Here is a 22,090-nt window from a genome sequence, read left to right as displayed (position 1 = left end):
TCGTATCTTGGAAAGTATATCACATATATATGTGTTGTTAAAACAGTTTTGTTAACCGGACATAAGATTTCACACGACTGCAACAAATTCCTCTCTGAATCCCTGTTTACTGAGATATTTACAGAAACACAAAAATGTATGCCTTATAATTACTAACAAACAACTAGTAATATCTCCAGTATAGAGTGATATAAATGGTCTTTGGCAATGGCATGTCTTCCACCGTGGCATTTCACACCATATCCCTTAATAGCATGTAGGTCTCTCCGTTTTGAAAATATGAACATAAATATGAGAACATGAACAATAAGTGGTAAGCAGGTATTAATTTCTGTACTGTAGGACATCCTAGATTAATAATCTTAGTGCCATTTTACTATTAACTTCTTCCCTTTTCTAATACTGCCTATTATTAGTTGGTAAGTGACTTAGTTAAAGCGCCCCACCCTGCCCCCTAATACCTCCCGCCCCCACTACATCTAGATTTATTCTAGGCACTAACCCTCCCAATAACCAGCAACCAATCAGAACAATACTAGTAACCTATCTCCTTTGCCACCCACAGTACCCCACCCACTTCCAATGTAACTGCTCATCTGACAGTCATGCTACTACGTAATGTGCTTACAATCCTTACCTGCACTCTTCTTCCACACCTTACATCCTACCAGAACTCCATAACAGACAAACCCCACCACTATCCCTGCACCCTTACTGTCACTTCTATCCATCACCCACCTACTAATTACACTTGTCTTACCATCACAATCTCTATCCCAATATACCCACAATACTACCAGTCACCTGTTACATTCAAACAAAAAAAAAATCCCTAAAATATGACAGGTTAATTACCAGATTTATAAAACTTATATTTACTGCCCTATCTAAATTAGCCCTCAGTGGTGATATCCATCCTAACCGTGGTCCTACCATTACCAACTCTTTGCCTAAAAATCTGGCTAATAGCTGCTTCTTCTCACAACTAACATCCAACAGAAAGCCATCTGACCTCCTGTACATGTGTCTAAATAGCAGAAGTATAACTACTAAAACCCATGATCTAAATGCCAGCATAGTCTTAAATTCTTCTGATATTCTCATCCTGACTGAAACCTGGCTCAAATCTCACATCAAAAGTGAGGAAATACTCCCAACAGGTTATAACATTCTTCAAGGAGATAGACAATCTAAGAAAGGGTTTGGTGTGGCTCTAATATTTAAACACCACCTCAACATCCAGATCCTAAACACATCTGCTCCACCCCCCACATTGGAAATGAAATCCTATATGCCAACCTCAAAATGAACCCAAATAAAACAATCAACATCATAGGATGCTACTTCCCGCCTGGCCAAAATATCCCATCCCTGGAAAGCCTCCTTAATTGGGCTAACCATTCCCTACCCCAGGAAACCATAATCCTAGGTGATTTCAATATCAACTGGCTATCCTGTAGTAACAATCATCCAGCTCAACACCTAAACCTTCATGGTTTCTCTCAACTAATACAGTCACCTAACCGAATAAATAAAAATTCTAACAAACATACTACTCTCGAATGGATATTAGTTAATAAAGACCCTCACTCATCCTTAGCTGGCTGTTTACCAGACAGCCTCAGTGACCACACTCCAACATTCCTTCTGAGGCACCACTTAAATTGTGCGAAACACATTATCTATAGGCAAATCTAAAATAGGGTAAACTTTAAACCTCTCTCCTTTATCTCATCCCTTCAAAAATGTGATTGGACACCACTAAAGTACCTGAATCTGGATGAAGCCATCCACTTCTTCAATAGCACTTTCCTAAACATCCTAAACACACATGCCCCCATAAGAAATGCCAGAATCAAAACACAGTACTCCCCTTGGCAACAAAAAATGCACCAGGGCACTAATGAATATCAGAGATAAGGCCTGGGAGCAGTGGCGCTTAACAAACATCCCCTCCTCTAGACAGTCATTCCTAGAGTTGCGCAACAAGGGCAAAAAGCAAATAAAAGAAGATAAAACCCAATATTATCAGTCTGCCCTAAACTCCTCCCATCACAACCCTAAGCAGTTCTGGCCCACAATAAACTCTATTCTCCACCCAGGTAAAGTAGGCACCCCCCACTACCACTCCTCCTTCCTCCAACAGTATTGCTGACTCATTCAATAAGCTCTTTACTGAAACCATTCTGTCTTAGACTAAACAACACAGCCCTCTACCCACCCTCCCTACATCAAAACCAAATACTGTGCCCACAGTCTTTTCTTTTTCAACAGTGCCTACCTCCTATATAAAAAAACTTTTATTGAACCTTAAGCCTACAAAACTTGCAGCTGACAATCTCCCCTCTGAATACCTAAAAATAGCAGCAGACACCCTAGCTTATCCAGTCTCTGTCTTAATTAGAAAATATCCCACATCATTCCTCTCCATAAAGGTGGATCCTCCACTAAACTTTCCAGTACTGCCCCATAGCCATCCTTTCTCCACTTTCCAAGATACTTGAGAAATGCATCCATTCTCAAGTCTTAGACTACCTCTTTCTTATAGGTTCATAGGTTCATAGGTTGGTACTAGGCTATCGGCCCTAGGGCCTATAAAGGCCTAGCCATAACAATTCCCTGGATATTTCTTCTACCAATATTTACTTCCCTGGACCCCTGTCTAGCAGGGTGACTGACATGATCCCCGGGGTGAATTTCCTATCTCCCAGCCAATCATCAAGGTTCCTTTTGAGGAGGGCTAAGGAGGCGCTCTGCTTGACATGTTTGGCCAGTCTATTCCAGAGTATGGGGAGTCTCTGGGTCAGGAACCTATCCCTCCAGCATGTTTTGCTCATTGTGATGGCAAGGTTTAGATCCCTGGAGCATGTGGCTCTGAGGGATTGGGATTTCTTCAAGTGGAGCATGTCCAACAGCTCATGGATTGACAAGGCCTTGTATGTTAAGCAAAGATCACCTCTGAGTAGACGATATGCCACAGAGTATGACTGGAGTTTTTTTTAGATGGTCAGCATATGGCATCTGCTTTAGGCCTGTGATTCTTTCAGTGAGGTATTTCTGTGGCCTTTCCAGTTGTTGCAGATGTCTTGTGAGGTACATACCAAATGGGGCGTTATACTCTATAATGGGTCTAATGAGGGATGAGTACAGTGGGACAATGACCTCCTTTTTTCTTGATGAAAAGCCCTTAGTGATGAGGTGTGCCACATAGAAGAATTTTCTGACTGCTGTGGTGATGTGGTTATCGAAGGTGAGACCACTGTCCACTGTGTCCCTAAGTCTCTCATCACACTTTCGATGTTTAGTGTACTGCCACCTATGTGGTAATTCATGGGTACATGTTTTTTCCAAAGGAGATAACTATACATTTCTTGGCATTAAGCTTGAGCCCATGGCTCTGGCACCAGGCATCTGTTTCTGTAAGGCCCTTTTGTAGAATATCCATATAATTTGGGGATTCAATAATGGCTCCCAGTTTGCAGTCATCTGCAAACTTTGTTAGCCAGAGTTCCTTAGTGTTGGCCTGTACTTCAGAGAAGTAGATGCCAAACAACAGTGGTCCCAGGACTGAACCCTGAGGTACTCCACTTGTCACTTGTCTGGTGCTGGATTTGGAGTGGGCTAGTTTTACAGTCTGGGTTCTGTCAGTAAGCCAGTTGGCAACCCATTGAGTGATGTAGGGATTTATGCCCATCTTAGTAAATGTATCTATGATTCCAGAGTGGAGGATGGTGTTGAAGGCCTTGGCGAGGTTCAGATAGGCTGTGTGGACGGTCTTACCCTCGTCCACAGCTCTGGAGACTGATTCAAAGAAGTCAATCAGGTTCAGGAGACAAGATTGGCCCTTCATGAACCCAAACTGGGTGGGGTCCAGTGTTTTAAGGTTGCCAATGTCTTTGTTTATAAGTTCCATGATAATGCGTTCCATGCCCTTGCAGATCAGGCTCATCAGACTGATGGGACGGTAGTTCCCAGGATCCAAGCTGGATCCCCCCTTGTGGAGAGGGATAACTGTAGCTGTTTGCCATTCAGTGGGCATGAAGCCTGAGGTGAGACTATGATTAAACATGACAGTTAGGTGAGCTGCCAGTTCATTTTGTAGTTCATGTAGTATACAGCCCGGGATGTCATCTGGTCCCATGGACGCTGTATTCTTAGCTTTGGAGAGTGCGGTCTCTGACTATGTGGCTGTGATTACTGGAATTTGGCAATCTTTTGGTATTGAGGTGGGCCCTTTACGGGGTGAGAGGGGGGTAAAGCTGGCACTAAATCGATCTGCGAGGATATTGGCAATATCCTTGGGATCAGTATATTTAATGCCATTCTGTTGTAGCTCAGAGCAGATCTGAGCATTGCCATTTAGATTCCTGACATAACTATAGAATGCCTTGTTGTTGTCTTTGGAATCTTTGGCAATTTTATTTTCATAACTAGCTTTTGAGGATTTTATGAGGGATCTCAGCTTCTTACTGAGGCTGGTGAGGGAGTTTTGTTTTGCATCCTGGGATTTTCCTCTTTTCTGCAACAGTTTCTTCCTTCTGTTGTACAGTTTGTTTATAGCAGGGGACCACCAGATTGGCTTCCTTTTTTTGGAGGAGAGCATCATGGTTCTATTTGGGATGGCACGATTCATGCACGAGTGGATGTGCTCATACAGTGGCTTAGTGTAGGATTCAGCAGTCAAACTTTCAGATCCCGTCTGCATGGGTGTCATGAAGTTTGTCACTTCTGACTTCAGTAGCATGAAGTTGCTTTGGAGAAGTTTTTTATGGAGGTTTCCTTGCTGGGGGGTGGGATGTGGATGTCACGGGTGATTTGCTTATGGTCAGACCTGACCGATGAGGGTGTGACCACTGGTGTGGAGCATCTATCTCCCATGTTGGTAATGACCAGGTCTATGATATTGGAGCCCCTGGTGGGACAATGGATTAGTTGATCCAGGGCATTGGAATTTATGAATTCTAAGAACCGTTGGGAGAAGGTGTTGGTACCCGAGTAGTTTTCCCAGTTAATGGCAGGGTAGTTGAAATCACCCAGTATTAGGGAGGTTGGTTGTATCTTAATATTTTCCAGTATGTTTAGAAAGGTGAAGTGAGAATTTTGGGGCATGGTGGGGGATCTGTAGCAAGCTACAATTTGGATTGCAGTCTTACCTAGTGTTAGTTGCACCTGGAGAATTTCAGATGCATTGTGTTGGGCAACTAGCTTGGAGGTGTGAATATCCTTGGTGAATACGGACACTCCTCCACCTTTAGTGTTTCGGTCTTGGTTTTGTGGCCAAAAAGTGTGGTAAGAGTTTTACCCTGGTATTGCAGTGGTGCTCTCTGGAGCCTTGAACCAGGTCTCAGTTACTGCACAGATATCAATGTTCTCCATTTTTAGGAGTGCCTCAAGAGAGTGCATTTTGAGGTTTAGACTTCTAGCATTGAGTAGCATTACCTTCAGATTTTGCATGCTTGTATCTGTTACAGTGGTGGTTTTGTCCTTTGAACCTTGCCTAAAAAAGGCACTATAGGGGCGGCAAGAGCTTTAGCCAGTAACCTGAATCCCAGGGGTGACAGGTGCAGACCATCTCTGGCAAAGCATCATGGTTTGTTGATCATGTCTTCCCAGGCAGACAGATACTGGATCCCCTTTGAATGACACCAGAAGCTTAGCCAATTGTTGAAGTCAATAATTTTGTCCTTATACTGTGGTATCATTCTGGGCGAAGGCAGGATGCTACTCAGGGTTAGGGTCATACCTGCCTGGGCCACATCATCCAAGAGCTCTTCCATATCTCTTTTCATGTAGTCCAGGGAGGTACGTCTCAAGTCATTCACTCCAACATGGACAATGACAGAGTCGTATTTGTACTTGTTGTGGAGTGACTTGAGTGCATGCATTATGTGGCGGATCCTGGCACCTGACAGGCAGCTGACTGTAATTTTTTCCTTGTTCAGCCTGGTGAGTGGGACATCAGTGTGCCTGACTATAGAGTCACCTATGGCTAAAGTTTTGGGTACATTGTCTTGCCTTTGGGGCTGTTGTTGGGTGGCACACTGGTTTTGTGAGCTATGTGTCACTTTGGTTGTGACTGGTGTTTGTTTGCGTTTCAGCTTCGGAGGTCCTTGTTGCTTGGGCAGGTTAATGTTAAGGGCCTGTGAATATATGTGGGTTTAGTGTTGCTATGCATGGGTGTTGATGGTGTGGGTTTTGAAGGGCTATGAGTTGCTTGAGGTATAGTGCAGGTGTTAACCTTCTCCTCTTGACTGTCTAGCACAATCTTGGCCGGAGAGAGCTTTGCTTCCAGTTTGGCTATGTAAGTGCATCTCTCGCAGGTTGTAGTGTTGGGTGGTAGGAGGAGAGGGTTGCCTGTGTACATGAGGCAGTTGCCGCATTGCCCCAGTATGCCCAGATTCACCATGTGGACAGGAGAAATCACCGGAAGCTGACCCTTGGACATGCCTGTTTAGGTGCTTTTTTTGTAAAGTACAAGAGCTGTTTTCCCTTACCTTTGCAAGGTACTTTGCAATTATAGGCTGTTTAGTGCCTACAATTAATTTCTCCTTATTGACAAGGAAAATTGAGTTCTTGTATCAGTTTCAGGCCTCCTAGTGCTTTCCAGCAGGTTCTAGAGCAAGTGCTAGTCACAGGGGTTCAGATTTTAGTGCTACTACTGAGAAACCAGCTAGTTCTAAGGGAAAATTTGAAGAGCAGACTTTCTGACCCCTGGAATAGTTTAACTGTAGCCCCGCAGTGCTGCACGATGCAAAAAATGTGCAAACACATGCGTTTTTAAGCCAGAAAGTTGAAAGAGATAGAAATCAGGCCAAAAAGGCTAATAAAATTGCAATTTCAGAGCTAGAAACCACTCCTCTAGTGTTAGATAGGCAGTACAATGCTCAGCACTCCCACTAGTAAGCAGTAGGACTTCTCTCTACCACAGCAAGTTCTGGATAACTCTGAACACAGAAAATAAAGTCCTGAGACAAGCAAAACCTGGGATCTGGACTATACTGGCTAGAAAAGGTGGGAAACGAGCAAACAAGACAGTATTTTATTTTGGTTAAAACAGGCTTAACAATGCAATAATACAGTAAATAAACACAGAAAAGGCTAACACACTTGAGTGTGCAGCCCTAAACAGTAAATGCAATTAAAACTCTATAAAATTAGCAATTTAAAAGTTTTTAAATGAAGCAAGGCAAGTGCACAACTGAAAAACGATTTAAGAGGCAGTAATACAGTAGAATAAGTAGCTAATCTACATATACAGAGAAGTCTATATATACAGAAAAGCAGCTAAAACACAATTCAGATGCAGTGCAACCTAGAGCACTTGAGTTGTAGCAATATTAGGGCAAATACAGTTATAATAAATGCACTAAAATATACTATATATTTCCAAAATGTTTGAGAAGCACAGTCAGAACACAAGGAGATTCAGGCAATTTTTTTTTAAGAAAGGGAGAAAGGAGGAACAGAAGGCCTTCTCAGATGCTCTCTCTGTATTAGGTAGAATGAGCTAATGACACTAGACTGGGAGGAGTGTCCCAGATCAAATTTACAGTAGGGGCGGGCAACTGCAAAGCTACCAAGTATAACAACAAGACACCAACAGGGAGGGAGGGAGGGGACCAATACTAAAGCTATTAGCCTACACTCTTCAGACAGTAAACACTACAGAAATCTTTATGACAGCAGTGAGCCACAAAATGAAAGTTTTTAAGCAGATAAAGGAGCAAAGAACTCTACAGAACACTTTTACCTGCAAACAAATCAGTTACCCCTGCAGATTAGTTAATAGCAATAAAATACAGTAAAAAGTATGCAGCAGGAAATAAAAAGTGCTATATATAAATTGCTAGAAGCAATAATCAGTATAAATAAGCCAAAAAAACAGGATACTTATATATCTCAGATCAGAGTTGTAGTCAACGCCCCTCATCCACTCTGCTCAGTGTGTATGGACAGAAATCCTCTCAAAGGTAGGGCTTAAATACCAGAAGATACAACCTTAGACAACTTTTTTTTTAAAAAGCACAAAGGAACCAGCCCCCACTAGCCAGCAGCCAATCAACACAATCCAACCACAAAGCTAAAGAAAGGCTTCTGCTAATTCAAGATGGCCTGTTCATGTGCTCTGAACAATCACTGCAAAGACAAACATGCCCAGAGCCAGCAGATCTGAACAGTGACAATACTAAAGCTATTAGCCTATACTCTTTAGACAGTAAACACTACAGAAATTATTATGACAGCAGTGAGCCACAAAATGAAAGTTTTTAAACAGATAAAGGAGCAAAGAGACTCTACAGAATGTGTTTAACTGCAAACAAATCAGTTACCTGTGCAGATTAGTTAATAGCAATAACATACAGTAAAAAGTATGCAGCAGGCAATAAAAAGTGCTGTATATAAATTCTTAGAAGCAATAATCGGTATAAATAAGCCAAAAAAACAGGATACTTATATCTTAGCTAATAACCTCCTCTCCAGCACCCAGCATGGCTTCAGGGCATACCACAGCACTACTACTGCTTTGCTTTCTTTCACTAATGCTATCCTTCATCATAAAAATAATGGCCTGCTCTCCTCTGCTATATTTCTGGATCTATTCAAGGATTTTCACGTGGTCTCACACAAGCTACTAATCTCTGTTCTCAATAATCTGTCCTTTTCCCAATCAGCTAGTTATTGGTTTTACAGCTGTCTAACTGGCAGCCAACAATCAGTTGTCTGGAATAATGACCTATCTCCTCGACTTCCTGTAACACTCGGTGTTCCCCAAGGCTCCATCCCCTACTATTGTCACTCTTCTCCAATGATCTATTCACAGCCACCAAGCATGCTTCTCTTATACAGTATGCAGATGACTCCACCCTCATCTGCTCCGCCCCAACTATACTTGAACTTCTCAAGATCACACAGGGAGCCTTTTCATCTGTAGAAAGCTGGCTATCTAATACTCAGTTATTACTCAACTCGAGCAAGACTAAACTCCTTATCTTTCAACCCACTAAATTATCCCCCACTTTAATATTCTAGCAAAAGACAATACTGTTATCGCCCCATCAGAACACACCAAACTACTTTTTGTTGAGATTGATAACAATCTGAGATTTGACACTCACATTTCTCTTACCATGAAAAAGGTTCACAAAAACTACATGCATTGTACAGAAACAAACAATTCCTCACCAAGACAAACAAAACTTCTTCTGCCAATTCCCTTTTAATCTCCACTTTACTCTATGCCTCTTCTGTACTTACCTACCTTAGACAAACAGACCTAAACAAGCTCAAGGCTTGCTACAATAAAATTGCTAAGTTTGCCACAGTTGCATCTTATCACAGCCACCACTATATCTTACTGAGAGAACTTGATTGGCTTGAACTCCCTCAACTTCTTCACCCTGAATCAACTCTCCCTTGTGCACAAGTTAGTAAGCCATCCTCTTAAAGTCCCATCCCTTCAAAACCTTCTCCAGCCCTACTGCTCCACTAGACCTCTATGCTCCAGCAGCAAAAATCTACTTCTAGTGACCAAACCCAAGAACTCAGCGGGAGAAGCACTATTCTCTTGTCTCATATCCAGATTATGGAACAATCTCCCCCCTCTATGACCACACTACCTTCTTGCAATCACTTCAAGACTGCACTAAAAACTCACATAAAAAGTCTCTGGTTATGCCCCTGTACCAATCCCGAATAGTAACCCTCCTTTTTACCTCCCCTTCCTCACCTCTCCCCTAGCCACCCTGCCTCACACCGTTTGATCATTGCATTCCTTCCTCTGCAGGCTCTGGCTCACCATTTACCCTCCTCTTCCATCCTCACTCAGTCTCTCAAACCTGTTATAACATGCTTAACTACCTCACTTCACGTCAACTCCAAATACATATCCAACTGGCTTACACCTAGCTTCCTCTCACTACCACGTATACTACTCACTCAGTCTCCTCTCTTATTCCTCTATCTTCTCCTTCCATCCCATTAGCCCTTCTAGCTTGTTCTACCTTCATGTGGAGCTTCTGCTTTATATCTGCTTGAGTTTAGTGCAATATTTGTTTATAAGATTTAGGCATATGAGTTTAGATCAGTATTTGTTTGAGCTTAGTACTATCTGTATATACATCCTACCTTTATTCCTAGCCTTTAGCTAGATATTGGTATATCTGTTCATTACTATGTTTCATATTGCATGTATAGCTAATGTTTGCTGCAGTATGTATGATTTGCTATTGTATCTATATTTAATTGTTCTTCATGTACTCTGCTGCTCATTTATTGCTCTGTGGAGCTTTTCTCCCCGGCCCGCCACTGAAAAAGGACCTGTGTCCAGTTGGAATTTCCCAGTAAACAAATATAAATAAATAAATAATAAATAGTTAAAGAAGCTATACCCAAAAAAGGTCTAGTTTTCATAAAGCACTGTGGGTGTTAACTGTAGGACTACAGAAAAGAAACTATGGGCTTGAATGAGATCAGGGGTGTAGCTAGGATTTTCAAATTTGTACTCACAGCTCTCAAACTGCTACCCCCATCCCCAGCCAAGCTACGGCCATTCTTGTAATTCACGGTTCGCTCTTTTAGTGTCGATGAAGAGGCATTCACTGTAATGCCTCTTCAGTAATATAATATAGATTCACTCAAACTCGGTACCTTGACTTGAAAATGAACCTGAAAGTCACTTTTTTGAAAAATGCAGCATGGTAGTTGGGGTAGAGGATTCATGCTTTTGTTTTCTGTAACTAAGGTACAGGTCTTGAGCTTGAGTAAATTACTAACCGCCTGCTTTCCCTAACTAGGGTGTTTCATTCACACACACATCCCTACCTACCTCTTAGTGCAAGAAATATAGACAAAGCCTAAAATAAACAGGGACAGATATTAAATAATGCTCTCTTGAACTTAGAAAGTTGCTAGAATAACAGGATTTGTGCTAGTATGAGAAAGTTGCTAGAATAACAGGATTTGTGCTAGTATGAATTTTTCTAAAGGACATGAAGTCTGAAACTCAAATGTCTGTCATTATTTAGCAACTTCAGCCTACAATGATCTTCTAGAAAATCACAAAATTTATGAGGAACAGACAAAAAATATGGGGCAAAAATCTGGACATTCTGCAAAATTTTGACAGTTGAGAGGTATGCTACCTACCTACCTCACACACACACACACACACACACACACACACACACACACACACACACACACACACACACACACACACATACCTCTCAACCTCTTAGAGCAACAATCCCATAAATAAAACTGAGGCAAAGGCCCAAAAATAAGGACATTTATTTTAAATATTGCTCTTAAAAACTTAGAAAGATAATAGAACAGTAGTAGGTCTTGCATTAGTATGAATTTTCTGAAAGGTATGAAATCTGAAACTCAAATGTCTGCCATTATTTTCTAACTTCAGTCTTTAATGATTTGCCACTAATTTGCCAGAAAACTGCAATTTTATGAAAAACGGACCAAAAATGTGATGCAAAAATATAAAATTGCCAGACAACACAGCTGGGAACCTGTCAAAGAAGGGACACCATTTTAATATGAGCACTGTTAACTTGAGCTGACAAAAATTAGATAATCTACATGCATCTCTGAAATAAAAGTAATGTATAACTCTAATCATTACAGTTATTTATAATTGTAAACCCTCCAGGTTTTCTTCCAAAATTGCTATTTTGCGGAGGGATTATTAGGGGGAGAGCAACATTTTGAGCCAAAATTGGGGACAGTTGAGAGGTTTGGATATTCCTAATTCTATAAAGCGATTTATTTGCACATACCTCTCAACCTCTTAATGCAGGAAATCTGGACAAGGCCAAATATATTGGGGGAACATACAAACAGTACTAAAAATTGATCTTGTATAAACTTAAGACAGTTGATAGAATAACAGGTCTTGCTTTAGCATGCATTTTTCTGAAGATAATGACGTCTGAAACTTAACGTCGGTCATTATTTAGTGACTTCATTCCTAAATGATTTGCCAGAAATTTTTATTTTGCATTTTACAGCACGAACACCAATAAATATCTGCTAAACAAAGCAATGCAGTCTCACAATGAAACTAGACTTAGTATTAAAACTTCTCTGCCCTTGAAACTCACATTCATTGAAACAGCATTGAAACCCACATTTAAAGAAAATACATTTTGCCAGTGGCAGATAAAGATTAACTTTGGGCTGTTTTCAAATCATAGGCCCCTTGCACATGAAACATACACGTGCTCTTTGATACACCTTCCTGATTGTATTAAATTATATTCCTTGTACAATACAGTATAGTTGTTAGACAGCGTTTTAAATTTATTGTTTTGAACATTTTTCCAGTAAACAATGAAACATAATGCATGCACCGATAATGACAAAACAGCCCAAGTCAGAACATTTCCATCATAAAAGTCAACTCAAACTTCTAAAGTCCACCAGTATCAGTAAGTATGCACAATCTCTGAACGAGTAAAAGCCATCTACATAATTCCACATTAAAGAAATCTGTAACTAATGAAAAGGCTGATGCTAGAAAACAACTTTATATTTCATGGTTTCATCTACAAATAAAGTGCCTGTTGCCCTTGAGGAATAAATTGCCTATGTTGCATTACAAAAAATGATACGCTAGTAATATTGCAATAGGGAATGGATGGCAAACTGATAACAGGTTCATAGTTACTACTAGATTTCTTTGCCAAAAAGGACTACAGCGTCCACCCCCCTTTACAACACAGTACAGTATCAGCAATGCATCTACCTACTGTGGGAGAAGAGCTCACAGCCTTCTGCATCAAAAGCAAGTACACTACCTGTAGTACAAGCAGACTCAGCATAAGCAGCACAAAACTTTAGTTCCCCTGAAGCTCTCAGCTCCTTGTAAAATGTACTCGACACTCAGCTGTATCTCTGAACTTTGCAGCACAAGAAATCTGGAAAAAGCCAAAATTTATTGGGGGAGGGGGGGACAAAAGCCCAAAAACCAGGGACACATTTTAAACATTGCTTGTATAATTTTGGAAAGTTGCTAGAATATGTGAGCCCCTGAGGAAGGAAAGTATCCAGTGTTGTTGAGTGTGCCCAACAGTGAGAGAGATAACCAGATTCAAGTGCAAACATTTGTGAACAGCCAATCCCTTAGGGGGCTTTATTTTAGCACAGTAAGTGGACCTGAGGGTTATTTATTAGCATTTCTAAAGTCACTGCATTGATTAGAAAAAATATCTCTTTTTTAAACTTATTTGTTTACAGTCCTCATATGTCAGTCTGCCCACTACAAGGATATCATTGCTCTGGTTATCAGTTATTGTCTTGTTATAATAGGATATTTTCCTCTGTCCCTGCAACTTTTCCTCCAGACATGGTGTTACCTACTGTAATATGTCTGGCCAAGGTCTCTACCCACAGTAGGAACAGGGAAGGGGACAGGGGGCTGCCTGTCAAGTACCTTTAGTTAGGGTAAAAGGAGGGGGCAATGTAGAGCATGTCATTAGTTTTTAATGTGTGAAATGATATAGCACTTTAATTGTCTCTTCAAAAAGGCCAGAAAAGCCATGGCCCTCTAGACTAGCCTAAATAAATAGTAAGTAGATAAATCAAATCAGACAGCCCAAATCTGTTGTAGCTTTGTTATTTGTAAACCTTTCAAAATGCATTAGTGTTAAAAACATTCCTTCACAAGTCTTGCTGATTTAAATGTGTTAACATTGGCTTTGTTCTTTGTGCTAAAAGTGTGTGCATAGCATTTTCACTCAACATTGATTAATGAGATTGGCCTATAGTTCTTTTTTTTTTTTTGGCGGGGGGGGTTCTTTCCTTTGCTTTGTGAGAACTACCAAGATTAATTCATAAACAAAGATACACATTTTCCTTAAAGCAAATATCCATTAAAAGGTCATAAGGGAGATCTCTTCCTCTTGCATTAATGTGTAGAGACATACCATAATGCCATCTAAACCAGAAGCCTTTTCTGTCACTAACGATTTAGTAGCTTACTTTACTTTATCTATCATGATGGGGTTAAACAGCTTAGACTTATGAGCACTATACATATGTGGCAGTTGTAAGGATTGCAAACATTTTGTACATCTGATCTCATATTCCAAGGAATTATGAATAGGACCTGTGTATAACCATTTGTAAAAGAAAGCAAAGAAAACAAATGTCTTACATATATATCCCCTGACTGGGTCAGTGCTTCCCCTGAAACCTTAATAGCTAAGATATTAACCTTTGCCTTGTACAGCTTCAGTCTCCAGGCAAGTAGTATCTGGGGACATTCCCCCTCGATCTAGCAGTGCAAGACAATTCACTTCAAGAGCAAGTTAATCCTGTCTTGTCCTGTGTATCTGCCATGACCTGCTTAGTTGCTTTGTATTATTTATTGAAAGAAACTTTCCTGAAATCAGTGGATTTTCCTTTTGATACTAATGCTTCCATCTGTTGCATATGAATATTTCTTGTTAGACCAAGTTTAGTGTACACCTTTGTTTTTCCTTATTAACTATATCCTTTAAATTACTTTTAAAACTCTTCCCCCTTGAGGATACAAACAAGCAACCCAAATGCTTAAACTGCCAGTTACCTGAATTTTAATGTATGTTGTACATCCACTATTCTTTATCACCGAAGAGTCCTCCAGCCATCTGTTAACCCCTGTCTGATTCTAGTCAGAGTAGGTTCCATAAATATTTCATGATCCAACAGAGGGAAGGAAAAATGTGACAAATCCTCACTAGTAATGTGTGCAACTGCTCTGAGACCAGTAAATAATGCAGTCTTCAATGAAAGACATTCCTTCCAATGATGCAAACAGGGTCACCTTCATTTATTGCAAGCCATTGGTCACACAAACCTTTTACATTTATTGAATCACCAAATATCTTTCTTGACATAATGCATTTATCGATTGCATGTGTGACGTAATCCATCAATGGCTCATGGGTTATACTGCAATCATCACATACACTTACCACACAGGGCCACTCTGAAAGTCTGCAAAGTGCTGCAAAGAAATGAAAAAGCATGGCAGGATTAGCAAACACACAAACCCTACTTCCAGATCTACAGTAAAGGCGTGTTACCAGTGGACCTCCCATGAAGATGTTTAAGCAGTGCTTTAGATGATGAGCATGAGTTATTTTGCTTTTGAATGAGAATTACATTGGCTTTGGCTTGCCTGCAAGAGGATGAAAGCCGTATGTGTAGTTTTAGAGTTAAAGCCATGAAGCTTCAATCTGGGTAACTTTTGAGCAAGAGAAGTCATAGTAGTAAACTCTGACAACAACTGAAAAAAAATTTAAAATAACCAGTAGTGTAACCAGTTGTACTTACACACACACACACACACACACACACACACACACACACACACACACACCCTTACCTGTTAATCCCTTAACTATAATCCATTTGTGATTAGCTATGCACATTTCCTGCTCACATACAAGAACCCCTTACCTGATAATCCGTTCACCTTCCACAGTGATAATCCATTTGTGATTAGCTATGCACATTTCCCGCTCGCAGCCAGCCAGCCGGACATGACGTGATGATGTAATTCTGACTGGCTGGTATGTGAGCTCAATTCTGACTGGCTGGTATGTAAAGGAGCCACGCTGTTTTTTTTTTAAAAAGCTACCCCCTCTTCTAAATAAGTTGTACTGAAATCAGTACAGTGCGTATGCCTCCCAACGTCCCTGAATGAGATAATATACCAAAGACTGTCCATAGCTGCATTCATTGTCCATTCTTATTTTTCTGCTACTTGGGACAGACTATAGTAGCTCATTACTGTGTAGCAAACAATCGTTTATAATTTTTCCAAAGCAATTTAGCTGAGAACTGTTTGCAATCATTAATAATATTAACACAAAGAAGCTATTGCACCAAGTTAATATTCACAATTACTTTAAAAATATTGATATTTGTGGTATATAACTAGTGTGATAAGTTCTTCAGTATACTATAGATTGTCTTCTGTTTCAGACATTTGACAAAAATGGAACATTTACATATTACAGGACCTATTTCAAATATATTTTATCAGAATATATTAATTGCATATACTTTAAATACAATTCAGATGCCAATCAGCAGTGTGCCATCTGTTTAAACCTGGAAGACTAGCAAATAATACTAGCAGAAAAATATCAGATAACACTACTGATGATGAGTACCACACCAACCAAAAAGAAATAAAACTGAAGACCACAGACGAAGAATCCACTATATGCACTCAATTTATTGTACCTCTAGCGCTTCGGCAAACACCTTCAAGGAGTATAAAACATCACATAACCAACACAGCTTAAATACCCTAATACATCAAACAATTAAACAATCAACATTAATGAATTAATCAATAACATTAAGAAACCTCATCAAATTAAAAGCCTCCAGTTACATTCTACATTCAGACCCTGAGGAAATAAAGTGTCATATTTCAAAATAAAAATACTTTCTTTATACAGGAACTTCTTTTTATACAAATGATCAGAAAATACACCTTTATCAATATGTTCTAGGATAGTAGCTTGTAGCCCATTAGGATTAGAATTGTGAGCCAGCATAAAATGTTTAGCCACAGGACTCTCTTCTTTTTTATTAATAATATTCCTAATGTGCTCCTGCAGTCTAATTTTAAACTTCCTTTTACTTTCCCCTATATATATAAGGTTACAAGGACATTTTCAATGCATAAATAATGCCTTCAGTGTTACAATTATATATATTATTAACCTCAAATAGATGGCCATTGTCGAATTTCAGTATTTCAAGACTATAAAGTCAAAAGTGCAGTTACGCAAAACTGTATAATAGCGAATGCAGAAATGTTGCATTCGCCATTATGTGTTCACGTATGTGACATGCGGTGCGGTTTGTACATTTAGCTGGGGTTTGAGGTAAGTGGTGTTTTTGTAAGGTTATTGGGTATGGATTTTAGTGTGTGTGTGTGTGTGTGAGTGTGTGTAGTGGTGAGTTTTATGTGTTAAGTGTGACCTCGGAGTTAGTATATATAAGTAGGGGGGTATGGGGGGTGCAGGGGGACTTGCACCCCTGCTTTTAGTAAGATTGTGTGAGTGTTAGTTTTGTTGTGTTTGTGTGTGTTGGTTTGTTTTTTTGTAGTGTCGGCAGGTAGGTGTGTTTGTGTTTGTGTGGTGTAGTGTTTTGTTTATGTTATGTTGGTGGTTCGAAATTTCACGGTTTTAAAGTTTCAGGTTTTTGATCTTTCGGCTTTATAGCCTCAAGATACTGAAATTTGATATTTCAGTATTTTGAGATTATAAAGTGAATCCACTACTGATTACTGAAAAAAAAGCTAAGTGTTTTGCTGACTTTCAAAGCTGTATAACACTTAGCCTTACTGAGTGGTATGAGAAAGAAAGCAAAACATGTTAAATAGATTAAAGCCAGTTCAAAGAAGATTCATGAAACAACACTATTAGCTAATTGAACATTTTATTAGAGATATAAACATCTAGAATTATTTACCATTCAATATCATTACTTCAGACTCAAGTCAATTTTGGCTTATAATGCATTCCTGAATGTATCATTATGAACAATTCTAAATCTGGATATTAAGTCTATATGGGTCATACATCACTCAGTATATACCAACTATATGGAATAAACTTGCTTCAAAGACACACGTCCTCATTTTTGACTGCTTTTGTGAAAAATTTGGACTAATGGGTAGAAGAATAGATACATAATCCTTGTTTCATGGAGTCAATGTTCCTAAATGGTCTTTGAGCCAAAAGACTATAAAAATGTATGAACTTATGAAATTTATGAACTTACAATGTTCAGAAATCAGTATTTACCTAATTTGCATCACTTAATTATTATTTTATTCTAATGACTGCAATACCTAACATGAAGAAATAGGTTATTGTGGAAAGTTTGGACCCAGGAGTAAAAGCTGTTGAACATGAACATAGCATTAATGCCAAAATACTGAGCATGAATTCAGCTCTACAAATTTTACCTTTCTTCAGCTATGTTTCCTATATTGTCAGTTACACTGCAAGGTCACAGTTCATGCACCTACTTGGCTTACCATTGGAAGGTGTTTCTCATTCCCCTATGGTTATGCAAATGTGCAATTAGTATATGTAAGTAGATGAGGTATGGAATGGGCTTCAGGGTGGGGAAGTGTGACACGAGGTTTGCTTAGTGTAGTTTTCTGCTTTTAAAGCTGGGTTTTAACTTTTAGTATTAGCTAGCTTATATTCATAGGCTGGGAGTCAAATTACCACAGCAGAAGCATATATAGGGAGTCCTTACATTACCCAATGCAGAATCAATTCACAGTTCCTTTAGCTTTATTACTTGAGGGAGTGCCTACTGATAAATTTATGCTAGCCCCACACAAGAGTGATATGTTTCTACTCAAAACACACGTGTGATCTCTGAGCAAACAGACTTCCAGAAAAAGTGATCAATTAGAAAGTGAAAGACCGATGCTTTTTTTACATATGATTGTGAGCATTTTTATATGTGTTTGTAAGCATTTTTATTTCTGAAATACAGTGACATTGGAGTAAGAATTTTAAAACAAGGTCTGTGGGTGAAGAATTTTACTGTATTTTGAATTTGCTCATAAAATACAAGTCATAAGGGTTTATGTAACAGATATGCCAGTTTTGTGGAATTTTAGATAAGCAATTGTGAAGCAGTGTTTTGTTTCAAGAAGACACAAAGTACCTTATATAGAGATGTATGATATATGCAAATCAGTTGGTTTTAGGTAATAAAATAGTATTAGACACTGAAGATGCATAATATTATCATGGGATAATAACACCTTATTTCTGTATTAAGTTTTGATGGGAATATGCAGTACGGTTTACCAGTGGACTGGTGGACTAGCCAGTAGATTTCAGCATTAATATCAGAGATAAGCATGAAGTATACTTCTGACTGTGTGTGTTCTTATTATCCTCAAGATGTCCTGGTTAGCATCTTGGTGCTGAATTTTCATTTCCATAAATAACTTGCCATGCACACTCTAGATGCCAACATCCCAATACATGCTGATGACCCTGCTATCTTCAAACCTGCTTCAAACCATTGCTTCATCTTAAAAGATCTCCAAAAAATTAAACAAACTTTATCTAAGCGGCCTCCTCCTTCTCCACAAATGCCTTACTTTAAATCCTAACAAAAATATTTGCTCTCAGCTGTATCCCACCTCTTTGCATCCCCATCTCAAACATTGAACCTGTTTTCTCCCTCAAATAACTAAACATATCACTTGTCTATTCCCATCCATGATTCCTCACATTGCACTAATCAAACATAAAATCAACAAAACATTGTCTATTACTATACATCCAGAGACATCATTATAGCCAGAACCACTACTGTTCCCCTAGCTAGAATTTGGTCTGCCCCTATTCACTTATGCTAACAAGAAAAGCTCATCTGACATAGAGATACTGCCCATCCACTTAAGTAGTCATCTTCCATTCTCCACAGAAATATGAGCATCACAGTATTAGCCCGTCAAGGACCCAGTGGTCACCTACTCTTCTTCACTCTAAATTAAAGCCATTAACAACCACATTTGTCTACAACTCTCATGAAGACTATTTTTTTTTTGCTCTCAGTTCATCTTCATTGAGAGACAGAAGTCTATGGTTTATGTCACTGTAGTTTGCAATGATCCTCTCTAGATCTGTTTTGCTGTAAAATGATACATTGTCCAGCATATCAAAGATCTTTCAGTGGCACTCCACATTCTGAACTCAATCCATTCTGTCCAGTGCAGAGGCAACAAAAATGCACTGCTGGGGAAGAAAGGACTGTCATGGCAGATCAAAAGTAATACTCACTGAACCCCCTGGACTCAATTATAGCAGCTTCATTTACAGAGTTTTAATTTTCAAAAAATTAAACTGTCATAGCTACAACTGAAGAACCACCAAGATGCAAAAATAATGCAATGGAAGTTGTTTTTTTTTTTTGTTCTATTTGACTAATCAAATAAGTACTACCCATACACCCACCTAGGGCTAACACAGAAACCTGCAGTGGCAGACTGGTTTATCCCCAGCCTCACGTCGTCAAACATTAAAGCGTGCTAAACCCAGACTTGTTAACACAACCCCCCCCCCCCCTCAAAACTACTAAGAAGGAAGAGACTATTAATACCATTTTTTGTGTTTCAGCGAAATATGCCAACTGGACAGAACTGGATTACAAGGCTAGTTTTACAGTATGTGCCCTATAAAAGTGGGAATTTTAAACTAGTATAATTTCTAGCATCCATTTCAAAGTCTATCCAGAAAATGTTTTACTTTTAATAACAAAGGATGCTACAAAAAAATTTTATTGCTTATACTAAAGGTGTAAATTTCCCTGTAAAAGAAGCAGTCTTAAGCAAGTATACTTTTTTGCCAATGCCTTATAATCATTCTTGTTTATGTCATATTTATATACTATATTTCACTTTCACCCACAGATTCTGCTTAAAAGAGGGAATGAAGTTCTAAATTTTAAAAAACAAGTAATCTCCGTGGTATCCCCGAAGTCTCAAAACAACCCACTAAAGTGTAGTGGGTCTAAAAACAAAACAGTGTAAGAAACTTCTCTGTGTGGAAGATTTTCAGTCCATATATTTCTAGTTAATCACTGTATATTAATCAGATCAGACAATAGTAGTAGAAGTAGCGAACATAAACTCGTCAAGTCAAAAAGTAATAATAGAAAATATATAATTCTACAGCATTACTAAGTATTCGAAAGTAATCCAAGCAAGGCAGGCAGTGTAATAAACCACTCCCATGCCTGATAAAAAGTATATATATATTTAGAAAGCTTGTGAGGAAATTATTACTCTATTTTTGTTTTACTTGCATCGCTTGTCTGTGTACTTAATAAAGGATTTTCGACTGGAAACAGACTGCCTGCCTTGCTTGGATTACTTTTGAATACTTAGTGATGCTGTAGAATTATATATTTTCTATTATTACTTTTTGACTTGACGAGTTTACGTTCACTACTTCTACTACTATTGTCTGATCTGATTAATATACAGTGATTAACTAGAAATATATGGACTGAAGTTATAAATTCTACTCACTTAGGTAGGGCAGATAAAGTTATGCTTTGATTTATACTGATTCCATCTGATATTTAAATTTAATGCAACTAATGTAGTGTACTGCGGACTGATGATTATCTAGATGGCGGTTTATGGACTTTTGAGGTTTATAGTGTCTGTTTATTACTTTGGTGGAGCAGATGATGTCTAGACAAAAATACCATGCAACTAAATGGAAATACATTTTTTACCACTTTTACCACTGCTGTTAAACTATGTTAAGGAAAGGGTGCCCAGATTGGACTTGCTCACTTTGGATTGGTCCTATTGGTTCAACATGCAAATTAAGGTGCGGGTAGAGCTGCCAATCACCTTTCCATGTGTCTTGGCCAATGACAGCCCTCCAACCTGGACACACCTTCCAATGAGCATTGTAACAGCATGTATACATGAACCAATTCAGTATGTAACTAAGCACGCATCTTTTGAAAAAGAAGGTTAAAGTTGTTATTATCCTTTCAACCAGAAGATGAATGAGGCTTTGGTAACTGATACTGTAATCTTCAATGGACTCAGGCTTCAAAAGAGCAGTTCTTTTCAGGACTAGCAACATACCTCTGCTTAGGTCTTTAAAGTCTAAGTAGGGTACACCTAGATACCTTTTGACAAGTGGCCTGGTAACCTAGTCAAAGACCCCATTACATTTATTTGAAATGACCTTCTCATTGTGAAACTGAGGTGCTGTGGGAATTAGTAACTTACTGTTTTCCATGTTTTGTATATTTTACACATTTTTCTAAAAATATTACAACACGGCAAAAACAGGAAGACATGGCAAGTCACCAATCATTCTGAATAGCATTGCTCTTAAAGTATAATTCTTTTGTACCATACAAAACTACTCTCTTCATTATATACATTCTTAAATGCAGAGATGCATTTCAGGATGTGAATTTAGGCATTTGATGAAGGTACAGTTATACGGGTATGCTAAAGCACTGACTGAGCCTTCAGACACTTGCATCATAAATATGTGTTAAT

The sequence above is a fragment of the Protopterus annectens genome, chromosome 6.part0 (assembly GCF_019279795.1).
Source record: "Protopterus annectens isolate FY-2018-M chromosome 6.part0, PAN1.0, whole genome shotgun sequence".
Taxonomy (NCBI): domain Eukaryota; kingdom Metazoa; phylum Chordata; order Ceratodontiformes; family Protopteridae; genus Protopterus; species Protopterus annectens.
This window is presented reverse-complemented; position numbering follows the sequence as displayed.